Source organism: Acipenser ruthenus, chromosome 43 (genome assembly GCF_902713425.1).
Source record: "Acipenser ruthenus chromosome 43, fAciRut3.2 maternal haplotype, whole genome shotgun sequence".
Taxonomy (NCBI): Eukaryota; Metazoa; Chordata; class Actinopteri; order Acipenseriformes; family Acipenseridae; genus Acipenser; species Acipenser ruthenus.
This window is the reverse complement of record NC_081231.1, coordinates 9,810,457-9,822,276: the sequence shown is the minus strand read 5'-3', so window position 1 is coordinate 9,822,276 and position 11,820 is coordinate 9,810,457. Positions and strand designations below refer to the sequence as shown.

The following is an 11,820-nucleotide window of genomic DNA, read 5'->3' as shown; positions in this document are numbered from 1 at the left end:
TGCTGATGCGCCAGGGAGGCAAAATAAGCTGATCCCTGGAGCCAGCATTACACTTCAGCCATTAACACCAGACAGAAGGATATCTACATCATCATATGGAAGGAAACATAAATGGATGGAGACGCATATGGATCACATTAGTTTACTGTAAAGCTACGTCTTAGTTGGTGCTTATCTTGGCGAGAGCCGAGTTCAAATCAGCATGAAGTTTTAACATCTACTCTCGTGTAATGGAAATCATGAAGATCTGGATACGTCCAGTGACTGCTGTGAATAGTGCAGCTGGCAACAAGGGAAAGACCTTGTGACAGCCTGGAGAGACAGCTGACAGGAGGAAAGAGACCCCATTGGGGCTGGTAAGGGTTAGCTACCCTTGTCGGCAGTATCCAGCTCTGTGTTTACAGGATGCTGGAGACACCCGCCCAAGGCTTCTATGAAATTAAAGAGAAAAATACCCCTAGAGTCTGCGAGAGCGGGGGCGGAAGATGACTCAACGTTGGACAACACGGTTAACGACTTAGGAACGGAAACGGATATGAGTATGGAGAGTACTTCACAAAAGACTAGTTCAAGATCTGCAGTTAACAAAGACATGGAACTCCAGGTTTGTGTCTGCGGCTGGAGCAAGGCGACAACGGTCAGGGGTTTGAAGATTCATCAAGGGAGAATGAAATGCTTGAGGGAGAAGGGACAAGGGCCTCGCATTGATCAGTACTTCTTACGAAGTCAGTCAAGTCAGTCGAATGAAATCCAGCGACAGGAAGCAAACCACAGTTCGCAGGATATCAGCACCCCTGTCATAGATGTGAGGAGGACTTGCATGGACACAGTTAGTGATGAACCTAATGATCCTTGTGAACCCGGTCAGACAAACCAGCATAAGAGAGAAAAGAACCTCAACGGGCCCAAGCCTGGAGTTAAATGGCCAAGAGCTTGTGAGAAAACTGCATGGGACACAGTAAACACAGATCTCTGCGTTGCATTGGAAAGATTAAGTGGAACAGTTGAAAAGAAGCTGGATAAATTTGGGGACATCATCTACGCATATGGAAGTGAGAGGTTTGGAGTTGAAAAAAGGAAGGAAAAAGTACAAACTATTCCTGGAAAGTCTAGACGGCAGCAGGAGATTGAACGCTTAGTTAGAGAAAGGAGACAGCTGAGGAACCAATGGAGAAGAGCAGAACAAAGTCAGAAGGAGGGACTCAATCTCTTACAAAGGGTCATAAAAGATAAGCTTGCAACATTGCGCAGAGCTGAGCGCCTACGGAAACGCTACAAAAAGAAGGAGCGTGCGAGAGCTAACTTTTATAAAGACCCATTCAAATTTGTAAAGAAGTTATTCACCAGTGAGAAGAATGGCACACTAAAAGCATCTAAGATTGAGCTGGAGAGATATTTGGAGGAAACACATACAGATTCAAAAAGGCAGGAGCCTATGTCAATTCCGTCAGACATCCCACCTATCAATCCACCAGAATACCAAATGGAGGACTGTGCACCTAAGTGGAAAGAAATAGAGCAAGCTGTGAAAAAAGCAAGGGCTTCATCATCTCCAGGGCCTAATGGAGTTCCGTACAGAGTGTACAAAAGTGCTTCAGGAGTTCTACGAATTCTGTGGAAATTGATGAAAGTGGCATGGGAAAAACAGGTTGTACCAAGAGCATGGCGCCGAGCAGGTGGAGTCTTTATACCTAAAGAAAAAGATTCTACAAGCATCAGTCAGTTTCGTCCCATTTCCCTATTAAACGTAGAAGGCAAGATTTTCTTCAGCATTATTGCTCAGAGATTGTCAGCTTACCTATTAAAGAACTGCTTCATTGACACTTCAATACAAAAAGCGGGCATTCCAGGTTTCCCAGGTTGCTTAGAACACATCAATGTGATCTGGCAACAAATTCAATCAGCTAAAAAGGAGAGGAAGGAGCTCCATGTGACATTCCTGGATTTGGCTAATGCATATGGTTCAGTGCCACATGAACTACTTTGGGCAGCATTTGATTTTTTCAGTGTACCGATGACAATAACAAATTTAGTGAAAGCCTATTTTGGAGATTTGCAATTCAGTTTTTCAACTTCAGAATTCAGCACTACATGGCAATGCCTAGAGGTTGGAATAATGGCAGGATGCACCATTTCTCCACTGGCTTTTACCATGGCAATGGAAGTAATCATTAGGGCATCAAAATGGGTAGTAGGAGGAGAGCGCTTGGCTTCTGGAATGCGACTACCACCAATTCGAGCATACATGGATGACATGACAACCATGACTACAACAGTAGCCTGCACTAATCGATTATTGGGCAAATTAACCAATAACATTGAATGGGCACGAATGCAATTCAAGCCCACTAAATCAAGGAGCATCTCTATAATTAAAGGCAAAGTAGTAGATAAAACATTCTTCATTAATGGTGAGGCAATACCAACAGTGTCTGAGAAGCCAGTGAAGAGTCTTGGGAGATGGTACGACGGGGATCTAAAGGACACAGTTCGTGTGGGAGAAGTTAGACAACAAGCAGTGGAAGGGTTGAAGAGCATAGACAGCTGCGCTCTACCAGGTAAACTAAAACTCTGGTGCTTTCAGTTTGGTCTACTGCCGAGGTTGCTGTGGCCACTGACTGTGTACGAGGTTTCTTTGACAACAGTAGAGAAGCTGGAAGCTTTAATCAGTTCATACATCAGGAAATGGTTGGGAGTTCCACGCTGCCTCAGCAGAGTGGGACTTTATGGTAAAGGAATACTGCAGCTACCAGTCTCTGCTCTAACCGAGGAGTTTAAGTGCGCCAAGGTCAGACTGGAAATGACATTAGTAGTGTCACGCGATAAATGCGTAAGGGAGGCAGCACCTGTGTTGAAAACTGGAAGAAAGTGGGCGGCAAAGAAAGCTGTGGAAGATGCAAAGGCTGCCCTTCGAATTGGTGATATCATGGGGCAAGTTCAGCATGGAAGAGGGGGTCTTGGTTTCAGTTCAACTCCTCCTACATGGCACAAGGCGGCCCCAGCTCAAAGAAGGAAGCTGGTAGTCAACGAGGTGCAAAAGCAGGAGGAGAGGATGAGGTGTATAAAGGCCATTTCCCAGGCCAAACAGGGAGAATGGATGAGATGGGAGAGTGTGGAACAACGCAAGATTGGCTGGCAAGACCTATGGTCAATGGAACAGAGCAGGATCAGTTTCCTCATCAGGTCAACATATGATGTTCTCCCATCACCACAGAACCTAAACCTCTGGGTAGGAGAGGATCCCTCATGTCCTTTGTGTTCATCACCTGCAACATTAAGGCACATTTTGACAGGATGTAAGGTGGCTCTTAGCCAAGGACGGTTTACTTGGCGCCATGACCAGGTGCTGCGATGTTTGGCCTTAGCATTGGAAGACAAGCGTAACATGACCAATAAGTTGCCACCTGTTCCATCAAAACATTACACACAAAAGACAACATTCCTCCGCCCAGGAGAGCAACCACCAAGAAAAGGTGTTAAAACCAATCCTCGCCCAGGACAACTGGAAGCTGCTAGAGACTGGAATATGCTGGCAGATGTTGGTCAACGGCTTATTTTTCCACCCGAGATTGCCACCACTAACCTTCGACCAGATATTGTCTTGTGGTCTGGATCAGCACGCCTTGTTCACCTGGTAGAGTTAACAGTGCCATGGGAGGACGCTGTAGATGAGGCGTATGAGAGGAAGAAACTGCGGTATGCTCAACTAGCCACTGAAGCGGAACAGCGAGGATGGAGAGTTCAGGTTTACCCAGTGGAAGTGGGTTGTCGAGGATTTGTGGCACACTCTACAACCCGGTTTCTCAGAGACGTCGGATTCAGTGGCCAAGAGTTGCGTCGCACAGTGAAGAACTTATCTGAAGCAGCAGAGAGGAGCAGCAACTGGCTGTGGTTGAGACGGAAAGATTCTGGCTGGGGACAGGTAAGTAAGCTGGGCTGAGTTGAGTGGGGGACGGAGGGGGGTGATGCTGGGACGCCAGAATCACCGTCGAGCCCTCTTGAGGTGTCGTGGGCTAGTCGACGAAACACTGAGGATGGAAGGTGCCCACTTGAAAACCCCAGAGATGTACCCTACTTAGCTCAATCCAGACGGTTGTCATGCTGATGCGCTGGGGAGGCCGCACTTTGGTTGATCCCCGGAGCCAGCATCGCAGCCGTTGTGTGTGCTGATGCGCCAGGGAGGCAAAATAAGCTGATCCCTGGAGCCAGCATTACACTTCAGCCATTAACACCAGACAGAAGGATATCTACATCATCATATGGAAGGAAACATAAATGGATGGAGACGCATATGGATCACATTAGTTTACTGTAAAGCTACGTCTTAGTTGGTGCTTATCTTGGCGAGAGCCGAGTTCAAATCAGCATGAAGTTTTAACATCTACTCTCGTGTAATGGAAATCAAATCACTTCCATATGTGTAGATGATATCCCCAAATTTATCCAGCTTCTTTTCAACTGTTCCACTTAATCTTTCCAATGCAAAGCAGATATCTGTGTTTACTGTGTCCCATGCAGTTTTCTCACAAGCTCTTGGCCATTTAACTCCAGGCTTGTGCCCGTTGAGGTTCTTTTCTCTCTTATGCTGGTTTGTCTGACTGGGTTCACAAGGATCATTAGGTTCATCACTAACTGTGTCCATGCAAGTCCTCCTCACGTCTATGACAGGGGTGCTGATATCCTGCGAACTGTGGTTTGCTTCCTGTCGCTGGATTTCATTCGACTGACTTGACTGACTTCGTAAGAAGTACTGATCAATGCGAGGCCCTTGTCCCTTCTCCCTCAAGCATTTCATTCTCCCTCAAGCATTTCATTCTCCCTTGATGAATCTTCAAACCCCTGACCATTGTCGCCTTGCTCCAGCCGCAGACACAAACCTGGAGTTCCATGTCTTTGCTAACTGCAGATCTTGATCTAGTCTTTTGTGAAGTACTCTCCATACTCATATCCGTTTCCGTTCCTAAGTCGTTAACCGTGTTGTCCAACGTTGAGTCATCTTCCGCCCCCGCTCTCGCAGACTCTAGGGGTATTTTTCTCTTTAATTTCTTAGAAGCCTTGGGCGGGTGTCTCCAGCATCCTGTAAACACAGAGCTGGGTACTGCAGACAAGGGTAGCTAACCCTTACCAGCCCCAATGGGGTCTCTTTCCTCCTGTCAGATGCCTCTCCAGGCTGTCACAAGGTCTTTCCCTTGTTGCCAGCTGCACTATTCACAGCAGTCACTGGACGTATCCAGATCTTCATGATTTCCATTACACAAGAATAGATGTTAAAACTTCATGCTGATTTGAACTCGGCTCTCGCCAAGATAAGCACCAACTAAGATTTAGCTAACATATGTGTCTCCATCCATTTACGTTTCCTTCCATATGATGATGTAGATATCCTTCTGTCTGGTATTAATGGCTGAAGTGTCATGCAATCTCCTGGGATCAGCTTATTTTGCCTCCCCGGCACATCAGCACACACAACGGCTGTGATGCTGGCTCTGGGGATCAACCACAGTGCGGCCTCCCCAGCGCATCAGCATGACAACCATCTGGATTGAGCTAAGTAGGGTACATCTGTGGGGTCTTCAAGTGGGCACCTTCCATCCTCAGTGTTTCGTCGACTAGCCCACGACACCTCAAGAGGGCTCGACGGTGATTCTGGCGTCCCAGCATCACCCCCCTCCGTCCCCCACTCAACTCAGCCCAGCTTACTTACCTGTACATCAGCGTTTATTTCTTTCTATTGTGCTTAAGATCCCCAGCCAGAATCTTTCCGTCTCAACCACAGCCAGTTGCTGCTCCTCTCTGCTGCTTCAGATAAGTTCTTCACTGTGCGACGCAACTCTTGGCCACTGACTCCGACGTCTCTGAGAAACCGGGTTGTAGAGTGTGCCACAAATCCTCGACAACCCACCTCCACTGGGTAAACCCGGACTCTCCATCCTCGGTGTTCCGCTTCAGTGGCTAGTTGAGCATACCGCAGTTTCTTCCTCTCATATGCCTCATCTACAGCATCCTCCCATGGTTGTCTGTGCCCGTTGTGAAAAGGCAAATTTGTGGCAAATGCACTGGTACAGTTGAAAAGCGTGTTTTCTGCATAGATTGTACTGAGAAAGCTGTAATAGAACTGTGAACAGACAGGCAGAGCCTTTAAACTCTGTTTCACTCAAAGCGCTTTTATGCTACTTTTATAACTAGTTATTTGTGTTTTATAATTTTACATATGCATGCAGCTTTCTATACCTGTTCACACAGAAGTCTATTGCGTAAAGTTTATTTAATTACAGTTATTCATGTTTATTTGTATGTGCTTTTTTTGAAAAAAAAGTTTAATTTTCAATGTAAATACTGTGTTTCTGCTCTGAAAATGATATGTATGATGTTCAGAAATAAAAATATTAAGTTGTATTCGATTGTTTTTCATTTTCATATCGAAGCTGTTTTAAAATAGAGCCGCACATTTTGAGGGTGTGGTGGTTGTATGTAGTCTGAAATCTCAGCGGTTCTAGTGTTAACTAAAATCATGTCTTTTCAAATGGCTAGTTATACAGATTTTCAACTTATTTGGGCGATTTTAACTCAACTCAAATACCAAACACTGAGCACCTGGCATTTTTATGAAATCACATGACTTGAGCTCAGTATTTTGTTATCCTAAGAACAATACTACTCAAACAATCAACAAACCTACCTTCTCACTATGTAAAATGTAAATAACATTGTGTATGTGCCCAGTGAGCTATTGATGTAAAACTTAGACTCTTGCATTTTCATTGTGCATCAGTATATTTTTCTCATCAACCACAATGAGATTGGTAATGCTAGCCTGTAAAATGCAGTTGAATATATCAAGTGCTAGAAAGAGGAGCGCGATCCTGATTCTGTGGTAAGGAATGTTCAAACCAGCTTTCATTCCAGTTGGAACACAGTTACATACAGGCTGCAGATTCTCAGGATTTTAATGATGTCACGATTGGAGATGGAGAGAGGGGGGAAGGTTAGAGAGGACGAGTGGTAAAGGGAGAGGGGATTGGAAGGAAGGAGGAAGAGGGATTCTGATACTAAAATCAGTCACACTGCCCTTGTCATTGCTTTGTTTGATGCCATTTCCTTCACCTGTTCCACGTATAAATCTGGAATGGCGAGGCAAAGGACTTGCCACTCTTGCCTGTAAGCATGGCTAGTGTTGACAATGACAAGGTCTTCACTATCATCAGCCCAAAGAGCACAGAGTGTCAGTGGAAGTGAAGAGGAGATTGTCTGAGCTGTTTGAATAGGTTCCTGGTTCAGACAGCAATGTGTGTTTAATCTGCAGCGCTGACAGGGTCAGGGGACTCCAGCACAAGGTCTGTATTACTGTAAGTACAGAAGAGTGGATAGAGCTTCTCATTGGGATTGAACTCCATGTCATTGAAGGTGTAGATGTGAGATCTGGTCTCCACATTGTAAAAGGAGAACTGCCCTTCCTCATAATCCAGATGCACCCCCAGCTTCTGGGGCTTCAGGCTCTGGGGGAGGGGGGGTCTGGGGGTCAGTGAGAGCAGTGAACCCATCTCCACTCCACCTCCACACAGTCCAGTAACCCCGCTGGGGTGTCATGCTGAACCCCCCCTTCCTCTGGACAGACTCTCTGCTGGCCCTTAATCTCCCCCACCTGCACCTGCCAGTATTGTCTCCCCGAGGTGAAGCCCTCCCTGCCCAGCACACAGGACAAGCGACCAAATCTCTCTGGATTGTCAGGGAGATCCTGCCTTGTCTCTCCCAGTCTCACTCACTTCCCATCTGCAGACAGGGTGTGCTGTATCAGGGTCCAGAGTTACATCCACTGTGGAGAAGAGAGGATTGTTTGGTTATTATCATAAACCTGGTTCGCTAAAATAAAAATGTAACCATTACCAAATGGGATATATCTCTTATCCTGAATTACCTGAGCATTTCTATCAAAGCTGTTTCTTTAAAGGAAGGAGGACCAGTGATCATATTAATAAAGCTAATAAGAGGTGAGAGAATGGATTTTAAAGATGATCAGCCCTCCTTTAAAGGGAGGGACCAGTGATAATGATAATAAAGCTAATAAGAGGTGAAAGAATGGATTTTAAAGATGGTTAGCTACCCTTTAAAGGGAGGGACCAGTGGTTAGTTGAACTGTTTCAGTTCAGGGGAGGCGGGGGTGGTGGTTTGGTTGCCGCGCTGGGGCTTGCAGTTCCTGTGCATCATCATTTCCTGTCAGCGTGGGGAGGAAGTTGATTCCCTGGTGCGCAGTGTGGCCTTGTCGACAAGACAACAAGGTAGAGATCTAAAACGGTTTCACTCTTTATATACACAGATTTATATTAAGTTAAAGGTATTCATAGTTTTTTTTCAGTAAAAATGTCATAAAATATGTGATGGAAATCTATCGCTGTTGATGGGTTAGTAATGTGAGTAAGACTGTCCTCTCAGTGATTCAGTCATGTGAACGGGGTGTGGAGCAGAATGCAGAGCATGTAGTTTAGAGATCTCACTGCAGTCCCTCAGTCTGGTGTAACTGCACAACACTTACACTCGGTTATACAGGTCCTGACTTTCTGTTGATCTGTTAGTAATGTGAGTAAGACTGTCCTCTCAGTGATTCAGTCATGTGAACGGGGTGTGGAGCAGAATGCAGAGCATGCAGTTTAGAGATCTCACTGCAGTCCCTCAGTCTGGTGTAACTGTGCAACACTTACACTCGATTATACAGGTCCTGACTTTCTGTTGATCTGTTAGTAATGTGAGTAAGACTGTCCTCTCAGTGATTCAGTCATGTGAACGGAGTTTGAAGCACAATGCAGAGCATGCAGTTTAGAAATCTCACTGCAGTCCCTCAGTCTGGTGTAACTGCGCAACACTTACACTCGATTATACAGGTCCTGACTTTCTGTTTGTCTTGCTCTTCTGCCTACATGTTAATAAAATGTATTGATACAATAACACAGTGCACACTGGGAATTGAACAGCACGTTTCTCTCTGGAAATGGCTTCTTCCTTCCTTGATATGAGTTGAAAACATTGTGTTAAAATCATTTAAATGATATATGGCTATATATATGGATCATTGTAATATGATTCGAATGTCAAATAGTAGCCAAAATACCTCTCTCTCTCTCTCTCTCTCTCTCTCTCTCTCTCTCTCTCTCTCTCTCTCTCTCTCTCTCTCTCTCTCTCTCTCTCTCTCTCTCTCTCTCTCTCTCTCTCTCTCTCTCTCTCTCTCTCTCTCTCTCTCTCTCTCTCTCTCTCTCTCTCTCTCTCTCTCTCTCTCTCTCAGGATGTTGCTCGCTGTGGTCGGCACTCACTTCCTGTCTGCAAAATACAAACAAGGCGATAAAAAATAAAAACGAATCTCTGGTTCAGAAATTCACCCAGCGTCTCTATGAAAGTGCTGAATGGTAAGTGACAGACAGCCTTTAATAAACTTATTTTTTTAATTTTTGGATTTTATTTATATAGTGCCTTTCATACCACAGATTCTCAAAGCGCTTGGTTAAAACAAAAAGAAATACGCAATATCAAGTAGTAAAATTTGCAAAGTAACATTAAATAACACTACTACTACTACTACTAATAATAATAATAATATCAATAAATAATAATACAAAATCAAAAGAAAACTATTGAAGAAAACAGAAAATGAGTAAGAAAGATCGATAAGACAAAATTACAAAAATAAGCAAATAACAGAGATATAAAAACAATTATATTTGTAGGTCAAGTTAAAAAACCTAATCTATAAAAGTAAGTATTTATTGACATTAAAATGCACTTCCTTTCTCCTCTCCTGTTCACTTTGACCTTTGGGAGGCACAAAATGTCAGTGTTACCTAAACTTAAAATGCGCATCTAGTGCTGTATATGTCAATTCTAAAACACACTGGGAGCCAGTGCAGTGAGGCCAGCACAGGAGTGATATGAGAACCCCAGCAGCTGCATTCTGAACAAGCTGCAGACGTGATGAGGTGTGATGGGGAAGCCCAGCAAATACAGCATGGCAAGAGTCAAGTCTAGAAGAAAGCATGAATTAACTCAGCATCAGACAAAGAAAGAACAATTAGAACGTTTAGTAATCCTATTTTAGTTTGGAGTTCAGATCCTTTAATAATAGATAATAAAACAACCCAACTACCAGTGAAATCTGCATTGATATAAAAATACAATAAAATGAAGGCACTTAACAAGAGAACAACACAAAGTCTTACTGATATATCCTTCCCTCTCCTCCCCTCCCTCTCTTTCACCTCTCCTCCCCTCCCTCTCTTTCACCTCTCTCTTCTCCTCCCTCCTCTCTCTGGTTTCTGTGCTGTGTTTAAAGTATTGGTTTGGTTTAATTATGTCAGCTCCCATTAAGAGTGGTAAGAATTCCATGTTGGCGTTTCTGAAGTAACAAGTAACAGTTTTATTCAAGCTGACAGCAGGGTTACAAAGAGTAGACAACACTAGATTGTACGTTTTCAGATATTTTTAAAAACTTATGGAGTGTCACTGGCAACACAAAAGTTACTTACAATTTTTTAAAGATCTATAGAATCAGTCAGATATTTCTGAATATGGAGGTACATTTTTTGTTTCTATTTCACAACATTTCATTGTCTAAAAATAGGTATTTCAAGATATTTCACAATTAAACATACTATGTATTAAAACAAAAAAAAAGGTGCTGTCACATTAAAAATTGACCATTTTCTCTAGTTACAGCACACCCTCTCTGTAACGCCTTCATTATAATGAACATTCGGCTATAACAAACCTGGCCCCTGGACCCCAAATAAAATATATAAAAAAGATAATATAAACACACACTGTCAACATCCCGGTCTGTACGCACGGGACGCACCTCCGCAGTGAAGTCAGCATCATATAAACACACACTGTCAACATCCCGGTCTGTACGCACGGGACGCACCTCCGCAGTGAAGTCAGCATCATATAAACACACACTGTCACATCCCGGTCTGTACGCACGGGACGCACCTCCGCAGTGAAGTCAGCATCATATAAACACACACTGTCAACATCCCGGTCTGTACGCACGGGACGCACCTCCGCAGTGAAGTCAGCATCATATAAACACACACTTCAACATCCCGGTCTGTACGCACGGGACGCACCTCCGCAGTGAAGTCAGCATCATATAAACACACACTGTCACATCCCGGTCTGTACGCACGGGACGCACCTCCGCAGTGAAGTCAGCATCATATAAACACACACTGTCACATCCCGGTCTGTACGCACGGGACGCACCTCCGCAGTGAAGTCAGCATCATATAAACACACACTGTCAACATCCCGGTCTGTACGCACGGGACGCACCTCCGCAGTGAAGTCAGCATCATATAAACACACACTGTCAACATCCCGGTCTGTACGCACGGGACGCACCTCCGCAGTGAAGTCAGCTCGTGTGTCTTTATAAAAAAAGCACGCGCTGTGTTACTATGCCTCCGAAACGAAACTAATTCCAGGCTAGGTAACAATACTCTTAAATATATATTCAGGTATTGCCCGATCCCTTGTTGTAAACCTGGAAACTACAGTATATTGATCGCTTTAAAGAAGAAGTAACGCAGGCATATTTCTGTTGTGAATGTAGGCTGTCAAAAAGACCTTTTTTGGGCTTGTTCAGCAACCATGCGGTAAACCATAATTGATTAAAGAAAAAAAACGAGGATGTGATGAACTTTTCATGTCGGGTTAATTTGGAATAAAAGCTCAGTTCGTGATTCTTGCATGCTGGATTGAGATTTGATGTACTTTGAAACGATTCGTGTCAGATTGATTTTGAATAAAAGTTCAGCTTCAATTCGGTATTTGTGC

General features: G+C 44.2%; 1 protein-coding gene across 1 annotated transcript in view; it reads left to right on the top strand.

Moving 5' to 3' along the window:
• The first annotated feature begins 8,219 nt into the window (after positions 1 to 8,219).
• The window catches only part of LOC117965908 (butyrophilin subfamily 1 member A1-like), a 35,671-nt gene continuing 32,070 nt past the window's right edge, over positions 8,220 to 11,820 (top strand). Inside the window, exons 1-2 of the mRNA XM_059011954.1 lie at positions 8,220 to 8,276; positions 9,275 to 9,395. The gene's annotated coding sequence lies outside the window, so the exon portion shown is untranslated. The remainder of the gene's footprint in view (positions 8,277 to 9,274; positions 9,396 to 11,820) is intronic.